Source organism: Pseudorca crassidens, chromosome Y (assembly GCF_039906515.1).
Source record: "Pseudorca crassidens isolate mPseCra1 chromosome Y, mPseCra1.hap1, whole genome shotgun sequence".
NCBI classification, from domain to species: domain Eukaryota; kingdom Metazoa; phylum Chordata; class Mammalia; order Artiodactyla; family Delphinidae; genus Pseudorca; species Pseudorca crassidens.
Window position 1 is genome coordinate 7,164,278 of NC_090318.1, and position 16,465 is coordinate 7,180,742.

The 16,465-nt window shown below is 50.1% G+C and overlaps 1 protein-coding gene across 8 annotated transcripts in view; it reads left to right on the plus strand.

Annotated features, from left to right (window-relative positions):
• The window catches only part of LOC137217792 (F-box-like/WD repeat-containing protein TBL1X), a 230,092-nt gene that overhangs the window by 26,054 nt on the left and 187,573 nt on the right, over positions 1 to 16,465 (plus strand). Inside the window, exon 1 of one of the 8 annotated variants that reach the window (XM_067724734.1) lies at positions 10,411 to 10,485. The exons of the other annotated variants lie outside the window; for them this stretch is intronic. The gene's annotated coding sequence lies outside the window, so the exon portion shown is untranslated. Of the gene's footprint in view, positions 1 to 10,410; positions 10,486 to 16,465 lie in introns of those variants that run through there. 8 annotated transcript variants of the gene reach the window in all.

Below are 16,465 nucleotides of genomic sequence, written 5' to 3' on the forward strand. Positions count from 1 at the left end.
CCTTCCAGCAGATTCCATTCTGTGGGGTTGTCTTAGAATTGAGGTCTGAGAGCATTTCTTGATTATCTAGTCAGGTGGATGTGACTTAACTAAAGGCCAGTTTGGACCCTGTTGGAGAAAATCAAGTTCAGACACTTAGTCTAAACAGAAGTGAGGAATACGGTTACCTTTATCTCATTATCGAAGCTTTCTTTGGAGGATATACAAGCTTGTACCGCATGTGACAAGCATCACACATGGAGGGATTTTTTTTTCTGCTTTTTTCTCTGAAAAGTCCTTGGGTAATCAGGTCATAGACTATTTGGTGTAAAACCCAAACCGACCAGACAAACAAAAAACAAAGCAAAACAAACAAACAAAAAAGCCGTAGTTAATTTTATATTAAAATGTATAGCTTGAGAATCTTCATTGAAAAATCAGTAATCTTTTGCAGATTTGTTTAAATAGGCTTTGGTGCCTTTTAAGAAGATTCCCTTCCTGGTTGCTGTGTTTGGTCCCTTCAGAATTTGGGTCAGAACAATTCTCCAGGAAAGCAGCCATGTTAAACTGGTTCACTGCTAGGATGGCTTACATTACGGAAGAAGTTTCTACCTTTAGCCCTCTTTTTCTGCTGGTTTGCTTTCTTGGAAACATTATTACATCTGTTCTTAGGGGAGTTATAAAAGAGGAAAAAAGAGTTAACACACCGTGTTTTGTAACCGGCGTTGGCTTCTTGCCCTGAGTACTGTGTCTTTGCCGTCCGTTTCTCACTTCAGAAGTGCAGACGGGGTCCAGAGCTTCTCTGAGAGCTCCTCCCAAGCAAGGTGGAGCCGTGCCAATGGAAGGGGGCTGCAGGGATGCCTGCTAGGGCGGATGCGCTCCAGAGAGAGGGCAGGGGTTTATCTCCGCTTCCCATCGTCTGTCATTTCATTCTCTTTGGCTCCGGCTTTTTCCATTCGCAGCTGCCCTTGTCGTGTGTTGGAACCAAACTTCGCCTGTACAGAAGGGCTGTGGGCAGAGGGCCTACACGTGAAGTCGCTTAGCTTTTGCCCTGATGTAGTGAAGGGATCATAAAGGGATGAGCACAGGGGAAAAGCTGAGCGTGGGAGGGGCCACCGTGTCATTCCATACAGGGATGTCTGTGCAATAGGAAGACACAGAAGAATGGTTTTAGGGTTTTTTTTAGGTCGAGTGGAGATTAGTGATGGCTACATCTTTATGTGGCTTACATGTATGGTCGATTTTCCTTATTCACGGTAGTTGAACGTGTACAGTTGCTGAGACCTCATCGAAGCTTTGCTTCTAGGGGAAACAGAGGGTTCGGTTCCTGCAGGCCTCTGGCCACGTTATTTTCATCAACCAATCACTGCATAACCTTGTTTTACGTGTGTTTCTGCTTAAAGACACCTTATTAACTGTATACTGTTGATTCATCCATGTTGAAGTCGCCGTCAGCAGCCCTGTAGCTCATGCCTGACCCACGCTTCTCCAACACACGTGTTCCCTCCCTACCGCACAGCACAGCCGCCTTGCCCTTCGGAACACCAGACAGCGCTGCAGCACCGTGCTTGGGGGCTGTTCTAAGCAGAGATGTCACCAACAAAAGCACAGAAATGCAAAACACGTGGCAGTAAATAGCCCACGGAGAGCACACTGGCTTACGGCCTGGGAGCTGAAACAAGAAGGTAGCACGAGGCCTCATTCCACCTGAACTGGGAACGTGTGCACCAGCGGCTCGACCTTTTCACCCCGTGCTTGGTCCTTAAGTGACCACACCACCTCAGGTCTGGATCTGGGGCTACAGATAGATTTAGCAGGTAGGCAAATTCACGAATACCGTATCCTCAAATCATGAAAGTTGACTCTGTGTGTATACACAGTGTGTGTCCCCGGGTATTAGATACACACACATACACAGGTGTCTATTTTCAGGGACTTTAACGGCCTGAAAGCAGTCAGCGTTGTAACATTGGGTTGGCCCCAAAGTTCGGGTTTCGGAAAAATCCGAACGAACCTTTTGGCCAGCCTCGATAGTTGTGTCCTCTGGTCCCTCTGGACATGCAGTGAGAGGTTCAAGTGTTTTAATGAGGGACAAAGACCTGTGAGAGATAAATGGGGGACGGGACTGAGTAAGGAAAGCCTCAGGACCTCGACGCGTATCTGATAAAGTTTGAGCCAGGCCCCCCCGCCCCCCCACCGTGAGCTCTGGAGTGGAGATTGCCTGATGGGTAGAGAGAAATGGGCTTGTTCAGTCGTGGGGCTGCTCAGAACAGAGCCATGGAGGATGGGCAGGTTCTTTCTTTCTTGAAAGGAAGAACTTTGCATCTCCACGCTGGCACAGGTGTAAACCAAATTTTGGACTTCGGTTTTATATATTAAAGAATTATTTTGCACCCATATTAGGTTGAAAGGAGCGGCATTCCCATTTCAGATCAAAAGTTGTCAAGTACCGGCAGAGTCTAATGGTCTAACCCAACAGAATCTTTTCAAGGTATAATGATATCGTTTAAGATGAGGATAACATCTGTGCCTTAAATCGCTTGTTGAGAAAAATCCACTGTACCTCATCCGAAACATGTTTGGACCCACCATGGAAGCCTGTCCGTGGTGTCCGGACTCCCGGATGATGCTTGGTTTTATCAGGACAGCCCCTCCCCCAAATGATGCTAGGAAGAGAATCGAGGTAGTATGAGGAGGTGCTGCGTTTGTGTGTATGTTTCAGGTTGTTTTAATCTGTGAACACAAGCTTTTCTGAGCAGCTCCTTCCTTTGCCTTCAGGTGTTGTGGGTGCTGGACGCTGGAGCTCCGTCATTGAGTAGGTGTTTTAAGAACAAACGGCAGATTTACAATGACAGCTTCTGCAGTGATGGGAATATTCCGTGCCGCTTGGTGGAACATGTAACCACCACTGTGTCAAGTTAATAATTTCTCAACTTGGTCTTAAAACCAAATACACGCAGTTCGTTTCATTAAAAATACCTAAGTGGTAAAGGATGGGTGGCTTCCAATGGTGGTAGAGTCAGTTTTTAAAAATTGAAAGGAAAGTGCTTTGTTGTGATTTGCAATTCATATAGATAAGTCCTGTAAGCGGTTTCATCTTGTCTGTTTCAGGTGAGATAAAGTGTGAGACTTTCTAATTGAAGTATAGGTCATTTACAATGTTGTGTTAGTTTCAGGTGTACAGCAAAGTGATTCAGTTTTTTATATATATTTATATGTATACACACACACACATATTCTTTTTCATTTTCTTTTCCATTATGGTTTATCACAGGATATTGAATAGAGTTCCCTGTGCTCTACAGTAGGACCTTGTTTATCCATTCTCTGTATGTACTAGTTTGCATCTGCTAATCCCAAACTCCCAATCCATCCCTCCCCCCATCCCTCCCCCACCCCCCCTTGGCAACCACAAGTCTGTTCTCTATGCCTATGAGTCTGTTTCTGTTTAGTAGATATGTTCATTTGTGTCATATGTTAGACTTCCTATGGTATTTGTCTTTCACTTTCTGACTTAACTGTTTGAAAATCTCTGAGTCCATCCCTATTGCTGCAAATGGTATTATTTTATTCTTCTTTGTGGCTGAGTAGTATTCCATTGTGTATATGTATATATATATGTATGTATGTATGTATATATATATATATATGCACCACATTTTCTTTATCCCTTCATCTGTTGATGGTTATTTCAGTTGTTTCCCTGTCTTGGCTATTGTGAAGTGTGCTGCTGTGAGGATTGGGGTGCGTGTATCTTTTCAAATTATAGTTTTCTCCAGATATATACCCAGGAGTGGGATTGCAGGGTCATACGGCAACTCTATTTTTAGTCTTTTGAGGAACCTCCATTCTCTTTTCCGTAGTGGCTGCACCAACTTACATTCCCGCCAACAGTGTACGAGGGTTCCCTTTTCTCCACACCCTCTCCAGCATTTATTGTTTGTAGATTTTTTGATGATGGCCATTCTGACTGGTGTGAGGTGATACCTCACTGTAGTTTTGATTTGCATTTCCCTGATAATTAGTGATGTTGAGCATCTTTTCATGTGCCTGTTGGCCATCTGTATGCTGAGACTCATTCTTTAAAAGGCATTTGTCCTCACCTGCATTCCTAGGTACAATGTCCTTCAGCCAAATAGTCTCCAGGAACACACAAAGCTGTAGTTGGATGAGGTTGGGTTTGTTGACCTTGCATCGCATTGAGGGGACTGTGGGACATCTCAGTCACAGGGTGCTGAGAAGACCTTAAAAGAGTTGGGCAGGGTTTATGGAATCGTGTCCCTGTCTGAGATGAGTGGTCTCTGAATTGTTTCTGTTCCAGCAGGAGAAGGCGGCAGCCTAGCGGTGAGTGCCAGGCCGGCTCCCAGCTGCCAGTGGCTGCTTTTCCCTGTCGCTTATACATACATGATTGAGAGACTAGATGGGTGATTGATTGGGTGGGTGTGTGCTTCTTAATGATCACTCATTTTTAATACCATGCATTGTAGCAACTGGATGTGGTCCTGGTGTCACCTGTTAGCTTTTTTTTTTTTTCTTTTCTGCGGTACGCAGGCCTCTCACCGCTGTGGCCTCTCCCGTTGCGGAGCACAGGCTCTGGACGCGCAGGCTCAGTGGCCATGGCTCACAGGCCCAGCCGCTCCGCGGCACGTGGGATCTTCCCGGACCGGGGCACGAACCCGTGTCCCCTGCATCGGCAGGCGGACTCTCAACCACTGCGCCACCAGGGAAGCCCACCTGTTAGCTTTTGATGATGATGGAAGACCAACTTAACTCCTGCAGAGCCTTGCCGGGAAGGGAGCTGAGCATGACTCAGCATTATGGAACGTCAGGCTTAGTGGAGGTTGAGTTGTAATGTTGGCACTGGTTCGTGCTTTATGTTTTAGAGTTTCGGGTGTATTCTTTTCGATGCTTTTGTGAATGATATTTTCTTAATTTCATTTTCAGATTGTTCACGTCAAGTACTTGCAGGATATTACATTTTAAGGCAGTAGGAGACCTTTTTTCTTGCTAGTTACAGAAAGAGATTTTTCTCCTGGTTCACTGCCTGTGTCTGTGGCACTGAGTTTTTAACGACCAGGAAGACCTTCTGAGGATTCGTTGGCTTCCTTTGGGTTTGCCGCTTTTTAGTTCTCCAGAGGACCAGTAACAGAGACTGTGTTTGATTTTTTTAAAAATTTATTTAGGTAATTTTCATTGAAAACGATTTATTTTGGTTGATTATAGACCACAAGAAGTTGCAGGGATAGCGCCGAGAGGTCCTGTGTGCTGTCAACCAGGTTCCTCCAATGGTGACGTCTTACATAAGCTTAGAGCAGCAGCAAAAGCAGGACATCAGTACGGCGCAGTATGGTTACGTCATCCACAGTCATTACTGGGAGTTCACCAGTGTCTGCTTGTACTCATTTATGACTTAAAGTTAAGCGTGAGTAATATCTTCTCTCGCAAAACTCCAGTGGAGCATGAATGGAGCAGAAGGGGACGGAATGAGTTGAGGCTGTTACACAAGCACCCGTGAAAGATCCCCTTGACTTTCTTGGCGGCCGAAGTGGACGGGGCAGGTGGCAACAGCCCCCCCCGGAAGGCAAGAGGGTGCTTTGGGTGGTTAAAATCCAGGTGCAGGCGGTGCCTGAGCCCCATGTGGGGCATGCTCCTTTTGTTTGCAAGTGCTCAGATGAGAGAAACCATTTCCCCTTCAAGCTCCAGGCAGATTGATGGAGAATATAACGGGGAGGAAAGCCCCCCAGCTCGTCCATCACAACCCGAAATCACCGGCCCCGGATTCAGTTACTTAATCAGTTCCCATACCCCTTGTTTTGTAGATGGATGGGACAACCTCTTTTCTCCCCTTCAGTGACGGTAGTTACTGTGTTTGGTGTTATCCACCCCACTTAGACCTCACCTTGGAATTTCTTTCTTCTCTTCCGTTTGGATGGTTTGCCACATGTCTGGCTAGGAAAGTGGAGACGTAAACTAAGCGTATAATGGACGTGAATCTCCCACTGCATGGAATGTGGCCGAATGGTTTTTCTTTTTTTTTTTTTTTTGCCGTAATCGGGCCTCTCACTGTTGTGGCCTCTCCCATTGCGGAACACAGGCTCCGGACGCGCAGGCTCGGCGGCCATGGCTCACGGGCCCAGCCGCTCCGCAGCATGTGGGATCTTCCCGGACCGAGCACGAACCCATGTCCCCTGCATCTGCAGGCGGACTCTTAACCACTGCGCCACCAGGGAAGCCCGAATGGTTTTTCTTTCCCACCTCTCTTGCCGTGCAGGTGACGAGTTGGAAATGGTTAAGGTAGTCGTGAGACACCGCAGAGTGGTGTGACTCTCTCTTGGCGGGGGGGTGGCAGCACTTCATCTCGAGAGCCACGTTACGGGTGTTGCCCTCCTGGGGGTTCTGCGCGAGCTGCTGCTCGGGAACTCAGGACAGTAGCTTGCAGTCTGGGCCTTGAGAAGCTCCTGTGAGTGAGGCGTGGAATGAAATTGCAGAAGCCGCGGCGGCTTATGGAAACCGGAGCCAGGCTGCCGTACTGGCTCGCGCCCCTGAGATGTGATAAGACTGGGAAGTGAGCTGCGAGGGCCATTGGTACCAGGGAGCCTGTCAGACACTTACAGCAGAGGCTTGCGGGCTGAACAAAAAGGGGTTTGCATCGCCAGAAAGTAGATGAGTGGTTGCCTAGGACCGGGGCTTTGGGTAGTGACTGCTGAAGGAGGGTGTCCAGGGCTGCTTCTGGGGAGATATAATGCACATGTTCCAAGGTTGATTGTACTGATCAGGGTTACACAGCTTTGTGAATATACTGAAAGCAACTGAACTGTATACTTCCGATGGGTGAATTGTGTGGTATGTGATCTGTATCTCAATAAAGCTCTTTTACAAAGGGTTCGGATCCGCTTTTTTACTCGAAGCTTGCTCTGAAAATGTGTCACGTGGTCTCACGTGGTGGTAGAAGCTCCTCGTGCGTGGACATGGTGTCACTGCATGCGGGGAGAGCAGTTTCAGAGTGATCAGTTCCGGAAAACGTGTCCCTGCCTGTTGTCTCTGCTCCGGCAGAGCTGAGAACCAGGCGTCCGAGTGAGCGGGCAGTGTGGCTGATAGCAGAGGAAGTGGGGCGCTGTCCTCTCTGTTATATATTTTCCCTTTTCTCACTCTCCTTAGCCTCTTCCCCTACCCCAAACAACAACCAACCAACCAACCAAGAGAGAGCGTGAGACGGGGTTGTGGCGCGGCCGAATGGCCGCGTTTTGTTAGAAGAATGCATGTATACGGGAGGGAAATACAGCCAACGCACAGCGGCCCACCCTTTCTCAAGGGCCAACATAGAGAAAAAAATGGAGAGAGCAAAAGGGCAGACTTGCAATGCGTCCTTCTGACTATTGAGAGGTAAGGAAAACTTTGAAAACAGTCGTATCTCAAATCACCCTTTTCACCTTGGTTGAAACTGACATAGGTGGTTTTCCTTCCTTGAGCAAGGGAAATGTATACAGTGCAGGTGCTGCAGATGAATGACCTCTCTCTGTGTTGCTCTCCAGGGAATCTTGCTTGGAGATGATGAGAAGCGCATCGCTCTAAGTAATGTGAACTATTTCTCCATTCATAAACAGAGCTCGATAAAAAGCACATCCAGGTGGTCATTTAATATTTTCTGACACTCAGCGATTTTGCTATGAGCTTTGTAGAATTGGCCGGGTGCTTAAGCTAGTCGCGGAATGACTGAAATTGCCGGTCAGGTTAAAAAACCATGAGCACTTAGTCTCCTAAAGAAACGTTGTCTCAACAGCTATCTTTTGCTATTTTGTTGCTGCACGTGGTAACATGTCTTTGTTGCAAGCTGTGCATGCTGTATTCAGTGGTGAGGGAGAGCTGAAGATAGAGGCTAGGGACTGAGATTCCTGGATGCAGAGCGTGTACGAGGAAGTGGCCCAGGAGAGCCGGACGAAGGGCCCCCCTGGTGGAACCAGCGCTCCTTTGTGTGTTTGAGAGTTTAATCTGCGGGGAGGGGATTTCTCTGTGACTTCCTGCATGTTGAAACCTGAGTGGCCTGTCCTGCCTTTGACCTCTGCTGTTTGGACTGTGGCTTCATTCACGTGTACCTGGTTCATTCTCAGGGCCAGGGTCACATCCTTAGGTTGACACCTGAACCTGAACTTTGGGGCTTGAATAGGGATGTAATTGAGCCTCGAGGCGGGGGTGGGGTGGGGGAGAGGGCGGGAGATAAGGATAAAAATCGTTAGTGTTGGACCTGTGACTTTTTGGGTGCCCGCTGACCGCAGGGCAGTGTCCTGGGTACTTTCTGTAGCTGGTTTTGAGCCTGCACAACAAATCCAAATCCAGAAAGGCTCTTCCTGTTTTGCAAGTGGGAAAACTGAGGTCAGGGCAGTGACGTACCGGGTCTACCACTTGGAACTGGGACTTCAGAGCCCACCCTCTCTCCCAGGGCAGCACCGTGCTTCTCAACAGTGGAAGGTTTTTTACCTTGAATGCATTACACTCTTCAGTCTTAGGACTCCTCAGGGACACTCGGGAGTCGTGGGGTACGGGCCGGTGGCTAGACGCCAGGGTTGTGTACGTGGGAGCCCTGGAAGAATGACGGTGTCCGATTCCAAAAGCATCTTCTGAGGCAAAGCTTGAGATAGGCTTCCTTGAGGGCAGGGGCCAGACTTGGCCTGCCACCTGTTTTTGTACAGCCTGCGAGCTAAGAATGGGTTTGTAGTTTTAAACGGCCAAAAAAAGAATACTGTTCTGTGACACATGAAAATGATATGAAATTCAAAGTTTTCTTGGAACCCAGCCACACCCACTCATTTAGGTACTGTCTGTGGTTGCTTATTCCCTACACAGGCTGTTGCAGCAGAGACCCTCTGGCCCCTGGAAGCCTGAAGTATTGACTCTCTGGCCCTTTCCGGAACCAGCGTGTGATCCCTGCCTGTTCTGAGGCCCATACCACCTCCCTGGTGTGACCTGCACTTCCTCCTCTCTCCTGATCTGATCTTCATTTGCACCCTATTCCCATCTAACCTTGCTTGCTGGAGCCTGGTATTCCACAATTAGAGAGTCATTTGTTCGACATGAAACTTTGTTCCAATTAAAATCCCGGGAGTCCCAGGAGAGGTAGTACAGTAAGCTCTACCAGTCACTTCTGCCGCAGGATTGGAAGGGATCCGTGCTGGCTCTGTCCCAGCAGAGCAGGGCTGCAGCATAAAAGGGGGGGTACAGGGTGCTCCTGTGCTTGGTGGGAGAAGAGGGGAAGTTGGGTCATCCAGAAGAGACCTGTGTTCATGTCCTGCTTTTTCTGCTTCCCCACCTCAGTCACCCAGAGGCTGGCGGTGTTGGTGGACAAAGGAAGATGCCCTGCCCACCATAGGCCTGGCTGACAGCCAAACGCCTTGGCTTCTCAGAGCGGAATTGTACGGCGCGGCAGGGCCCACAGTTGGGAAGTGGTACCACTGGCATTTGGCTCGCACAGTCTTCTTCCTGTGCCCTGGTGCTAACTACGTTCTCGTGCCTTCTGCGGAAGGCTTGGTGTAACATACTAAGGGGGGTGACTCATTTCTTGCCTTTTTACCTGCTTGTTTTTTTTTTTTTTTTTCCTTTTTTGCGGTACGCGGGCCTCTCACTGCTGCGGCCTCTCCCATTGCGGAGCACAGGCTCCGGACGCGCAGGCTCAGCGGCCATGGCTCACGGGCCCAGCTGCTCCGTGGCACGTGGGATCCTCCCGGACCGGGGCACGGACCCGCGTCCCCTGCATCGGCAGGCGGACCCTCAACCACTGCGCCACCAGGGAAGCCCTCACCTGTGTTTTTGATGGTTGCTTCTCTTGAAGCCTAGACAACGGTGAACACACGTGGGGAAGATGAAATGTCACTCATTCCCGTCTTGCCCGTAGTAGCTGGTACCCCATACATGGGGGCAACCCCACTTCCCCCAGAAGCAGCCCGGTGATTCAGATGCTCGGCATTGAAGCGTCCGATCGCCACGCCATGGTGTGCTCCTTGGACGTTTTTTGTGGCCAGTTTACATTTCAGTTACGTTTGCAGGCTTTACAAGGCCATTCGAGACTGGCTGGGAGCTTGGTCATAGTTTTATAGCATTGTTTCTAGGAGGAAAACATTTCTGAGTGCGAAACCCATGAAGCCTTGGACAGTATCCCATCTGTAATTTGGAGGCCGCTCTGCTATCAAGATTTCTTCTTGACACTTGTCTCGTTCTGATGTGCATGGTGGCAAGCCAGAGCGTTCTATTAGCGGTGGTGTCCAGGGCGGCTTCTTTCCTTCGCGGTTCTTGTGTTTTCTTTCTCGATTTGTCAGACCCTTAGGACAGTGTGGTGGAGGCATCTACGTCTTCTGGTTGGGAGTGGCAGAGAGAGCGGGTTGGGAGAAGGGTTAAAATTAGCCAGAATTTAAAAGCAGCAGTGACAGCCCAGATCATTTTTCCTGTTAACCTACTTTGAAAGCTGCCAGAACAGTGGTAGAGTGGAAATTCTCCGGTTTCTCTTGTCCTCCTCTGGTAAGATCTAAAAATAACTTAAGGAGGAGCTGGGCACATGGCCCTTTGATCTCCTTGGCCTGGGATGTCTCTGGTTAGCAGCAGAGGCTCCCGGGACTCGGTGTTCTTCAGCGAGTGTGGGAGACGGTGGGTGGGGCCGGTTACTGTAATCTTCCTGGGTCTGTCCCTGCTTTCCATTTCTTGCTTCTCTAAATATTCTCTCTGCACACCTTCCCTTTACATTCCACCAGCTGGAATATGTGTACGGAAGCCGGGAACAGGACAGATCCCACCTTTCTAGAGAACGGCTGGACTGGGTTTGTTAGCTGTTTTATCGAAGGCCTCCTGTTCCAGAATAAGTAGAACAAATATTTGACTGCCAGAGGCCCTGTGGTTTAGCTGGGGAACACAATGGCAGGACTGGATTTCACGTGTAGTAGAGGTGTCGGGAGTGCCCTGGAGCGTGGAGGTTGGGATGGCATCAGCTGAGAACTGGTGAAATGGCCTGGAACCAGGGGCAGACATGGGGTGGAACCCTCCGTGGAGAAGAGCCGTGAAGGCGTGTGTCCGTAGGAGCCCACACGCTCAGAGGAGGTGGGAGGAGGAAGCAGAGAAGCAGGGTGGTCGGGGCTGCTGAGGTGGGATTTGGCGCCCAGAGGCTGGGGGTGACGTGTGAGAATCCAGGTGTGGTTTTCAGGGTAGGAGCAGTGAGTCTGCAGCTGAAGACGGCATATGTGCGACGACGGGTGAAAGGCTGGAGGCAGCGGGTACACATGTCTCGGGGGGAGAGGTCCAACCTCAAAGGTCAGGGGAGAAGAGCCTTTGGGAAGGAAGCCAGTATGGGGGAAGGGGTTTTTAGTGGGGGAAGATGTGGTGTTTGAAAGCTAACAGGAAGTGAGAGGTTCCGGAGGTGCGATAAAGGACGGGGGCTGTAGTTCTTTGCCTTGGAAGAGGAGTAGTGGGGACGTGGCTTTCGGGACAGATGAGAAGGTAGTAAGTGCCTAGAAAGGAAGATGATTCCTCTTAAGAGTTTCACCAAGACGAAGGTCTTGGTTTTCTAAGAGAATAGGGGGTCCTGACTCGAGGGCAGCCAGCGCTCGTAGGATCAGCTGACGCAGGAGACGGATTCGGCGTTCAGACTGTCCTTGGGTGCAGAGGGTGTGAGCTTGGGCTGGGAGCTTGGCGTCTTCTTCCTGCCTCACCCCCTCTCTATCAGCAACCCTACCTGGAATCGTAGGCGCCCTCTTTAGTCTACCCTAAGCAAGGCTTTCTGTGTAAGAGGCTATTTGAACTCATTGGTTTGGTTTCTAAAATGCCATGGATTGGGCTTCCCTGGTGGCGCAGTGGTTGGGACTGCCCGCCAGTGCAGGGGACACGGGTTTGAGCCCTGGTCCCGGAAGACCCCACGTGCCGCAGAGCAGCTAAGGGAAGACCCAGTGCAGCCAAAAATAAATAAATTAAAAAGAAAATCGATGGGTTGAAGCATAAACCAGGGCAGACTGCAAAGGATGGCTTGGAGACGGTCTCACCGAGCACTCTCCACTGCGGCCCTCTGCCGTGGTGAGGTGTTCAGTGTCCACACGGTCCAGTGTGAGAGCCACTGGCCGTGTGTGGCTCGGATCGTCTGGGCTTCCAATGAGAGGGCAAGACGAGGAGGGCTTATTTATCTATTTTTTTATTTAATAAATTTATTTATCTTATTTATTTATTTTTGGCTGCGTTGGGTCTTTGTTGCTGCACGCGGGCTTTCTCTAGTTGCGGCGAGCAGGGGCTACTCTTCATCGCGGCGCACGGGCTTCTGACTGCGGTGGCTTCTCTTGCTGCGGAGCACGGGCTCTAGGCACGCGGGCTCAGTAGTTGTGGCGCATGGGCTTAGTTGCTCCACGGCATGTGGGATCTTTCCAGACCAGGCCTCAAACCCGTGTCCCCTGCAGTGGCAGGCGGATTCTCAACCCCTGCGCCACCAGGGAAGCCCACGAGGGCTTATGTAAATGTGTGAGTGGGATGGTCTGTCAGCAGAGCCTCCAGGGGCCGTGGCTTGGGTAAGGCTGGAAGTGGCTGGCGGGGAAGTGGCCGGGGCAGGGTGAGGGCAGAGGACTCGTAGGAGGAAACGTCTAGGTACTCACGGCCCCCGTGAACCAAAGCTGGGCTAACTATATTTTACTTTCTTCTATTGGTATTTCTTCTTACTCATTAATTATGCTGTAAACTACAGGAAGTTTGGGACTATGCGTTTTTTCTGCTGAGCCTGGGAAAGTGATCGGCCCCGGCAGCGTTTTGCTAATTCTTCGCTAATGGAGCACTGAAGGCCGTCTCTAATGACAAGCACTGGGGAGATGGCTTGACCTCCTTGGGTTCAGGGAGGGCAGGAGAACTTCTCCACGCCAGAAACACCTCCTCCATTTAACTCACTTGCTGGCCTCGCATCTTTAAATATCAACTCTCGTCAAGCCCTCCTCCTGTCTGTTGACATTTAGCCTTCAGAAAGGAAAAGGCCATCTCAGAGTTTCCATCTGTGAGCAGGGGGTTCTGAACATGTTGAAAACGTGGGCTTAATTTTGTGAGCTCAGTAAGAATTCATGTGGTTTGGGATCTGTTAAAAACTGTAGGCTTTGTAAGGAAACAAAACCTCTCGCACCTCTGTCTTCTGCAGACTCCCTAATGCCTTTAGTCTAGCGCTGCAAACACAAGCAGAGCGTTATGAAACAGCAGCAAAACCCTTTGCTTCATCCGCTAGCTTCTCGCTCTATTTCTGTCTCTCCCTCATCACACTTCGTAGGAGCACAGTTCCACGCTCCCCTGCCTTGCCCCTCTCAGCCCACACTCTCCTGGACCACGTGCAGTCTGGCATCCACCCCCCAGGCTCTGCCAGCGCCGTCCCCGGGGCCCCTGGCCCTGGGCCGCGGCCCCATCCTGCCCTCTCTGTTCCCCCTCCCTGCGTCCCCCAGCTGCCCGAGGGGCTCCCCAGAACCCCGGTGTTCAAGCATTAGTGTCAGGGAGGCACTGCGGTGGGTCCCCACTGGGCGATACTGACTTCACGCTCCTGCGCCCAAGGCTCTGAACAGCTTCCTTGTTTGTCCCCTTCTCAGACACCAGGATCCTAAACTTTCTTTTCTGCGTATGGACCCCCTTCAGCTGTCCATCGAAGCCTCGGAGGCATCTCGGAGTAGGATTTTCAAATGCATTCAAAGCTAGATAGGTTAGCGAAGGAAGCAATTACCAGTACTGGCATAAACAAAATTCCCGTGTGCTGTTACCCTCCTGCCGTCTTCCTTACTTTATGGTGGTGAAACATACCTGATGTGAAATGTGTCATCTTACCCATTTTCTGGTGCACAGTTCAGTGGCGTTAGTACATTCCCATTATTGTGCAGCCGTCACCACCATCCGTCTCCGGAACCTGTTCGTCTTCTCAGACTGAAAGTCTGTCCCCATTCAAGACTAACTCCACGTGCCCGCACCCTCAGCCCCTGGCCCCCGCTACTCTGCTTTCGGTCTCTGTGAATGTGACTGTTCTAGGTGCTGCCCATCAGTGGAGTCATACGGCATTTGTCCTTTTAGGTCTGCTCATTTCACTTGGCCTGATGTTCTCCAGTTTCAGCTCTGTTGTAGCCTGTGTCAGAATTCCCTTCATTTTTAAGGCTGAATCGTATTCCACTGTATGGATAGACCCCATTTCGTTCATCCGGTCATCTGTTGATGGACATTTGGGTCCCTTATACCTTTTGGCTATTGGGAATAATGCTGCTATGAATCTGAGCATACAAACATCTCTTTGAGACCTGCTTTCGATTCTTTTTTTTTTTTTTTTTGGCTGCGTTGCGTCTTTGTTGCTGCGCACGGGCTTCCTCTAGTTGCAGCGAGCGGGGGCTACTCTTTGTTTCAGTGCGCGGGCTTCTCATTGCGGTGGCTTCTCATGTTGCGGAGCACGGGCTCTAGGCACGCAGGCTTCAGTAGTTGTGGCACGCGGGCCCGGTAGTTGTGGCTTGCGGGCTCTAGAGCGCAGGCTCAGTAGTTGTGGCACACGGGCTTAGTTGCTCCGCGGCATGTGGGATCTTCCCGGACCAGGGCTCGAACCCGGATCCCCTGCATTGCCAGGCAGATCTTAACCACTGCGTCACCAGAGAAGTCCTCAGTTCTTTGATAGGTGCTTTTTGAACGTTTTAAATAGCACTATCTAGCCGTGGCTTTAACCGCTACCATCATTTCCAAGTAGTGGTGAGTGTCAGCAGTATTTTAAAGTGTCTGAGGCATCTGTAACCTGTTATGAAAATGTCTGCAGTTCCTATTGGTGAGAATCTTGGGGGTCTGCTGTTTCCACAAAGGCTTGTTGCCTGCGTTTCTAATGGAGTTAGGTGAAAGTTTAGTGAAAATAAAGTTGTTGCTTCCCCTCCCCACACAGAACCCATCCAGATTCACTGACCCTGTTGAACTTTGGCCTGCACATAAATTCCAGCCAAGTCGGGAGACCGACTTTCCCGGAACCCACGTGAAACTTTCCACCTCTGACGCTGCGGAGACCGCACCCCTTTGCTCTGTTACCCCAACTAATATCCCATCTACTGAAAATGCTTGCTTAGCTGGGGCTTCTTCCTCTCACCCACTCATTTATTCATTCATTCAACAGGTACTTGGTCAGCTCTGTGTGACGAGTGCTCCCCTAGGTACTCGGGGTCACAGTGGTGAGGAAAACAGATGAGGTTCTTGTTGCCGTGGTGTGTACAGCCCCACCGGAGAGGGGGAAGAGAAGCCAGTATGTGCACACAGAGATTACAGGATCTCAGCAGTGATGAGTATCACGAGGAAATCCAGGCAGTGGTGAAAGTCTGTGTCTTCATTAGTCACAGGGGCGGGGGCGTTTGAGATGGGACCTGAGGGATGAGTGGAGTGGGAAGGGTTGCCTGGCCAAGGAACAGCTTATGCAAAGGTCCTGAGGTTGGCCAGGAGTGGACGAGCAGAGGGAGAGAGAGCCTGGCCAGGGCCCCTTGGCCGTGCCTCTGTGAGCTGAGTCAGGCAGTTAGCTCTCACCCTGGAGTGTTGGGCAGCGTCGGCGGAGGGGAATGCCGGGTGGGGGGGGGAGGTTGGCGTCTCAGTGGAGAACGATTTGGAGGAAGTCAGCAGCGAGCTGGGTTGACCGATGGCGTCTACTAGAATATTCTAGAGGAGTGCTTACTTGGCCCAGCGGGTGGTCCAGGACACGGGGAGGAGGGTGTCGGTTAGAGACCAGACCCTGGCATTTACTAGGTTTCTTGATTTCTGTCCGTTTTCCTCTCCCCTCACTCCCCTTCCAGTGAAACCCATAACACTCGATTCCGCTTATGTGCTTATATTCCTGTCTTAAAGTGTATTCCTTTTTTTTTTTTTGCTGTATGCGGGCCTCTCACTGTTGTGGCCTCTTCCGTTGCGGAGCGCAGGCTCAGCGGCCATGGCTCACGGGCCCAGCTGCTCCGCGGCATGTGGGATCTTCCTGGACCGGGGCACGAACCTGTGTCCCCTGCATCGGCAGGCGGACTCTCAACCACTGCGCCACCAGGGAAGCCCAAAGTGTATTCCTTTTAAATTCCTATTAGACTTGAGGGCAGAGACTTAGCTTTACTTGGTTTGAGTATTTAAGATATTATCCATAACTATTGACTTGAATGTATGTTTTTTTTTTTTTTTGGAGCCTGCATTCCTAGGTGTTTGGACAAATTTCCCAGTGAGAAAAGTGAAAACATAACTATAACTTGTAACAGCAGATGCTGTGGTGAGTGCTGTGAGCCTGAGCTCCTGTTCCTAGGCCTTCCCGAGAGTATCCAAGTGGGGTATAATTGCTTCATAAGGAGACAGTTTTCACTGAGATTTACGTTACAGATTTTGCTTCTCAAAAAGAAATTATCTGGATTTTAGCGGAAAAACTATATAGTCTCCCAAGTGTTGTTTGGCCTTCGGTTGTGTTCTGAGAGCTGCTTATGGGCAGGAGGAAATAACCCATTTCGTCTGTAGTATAAACGTGTATCGG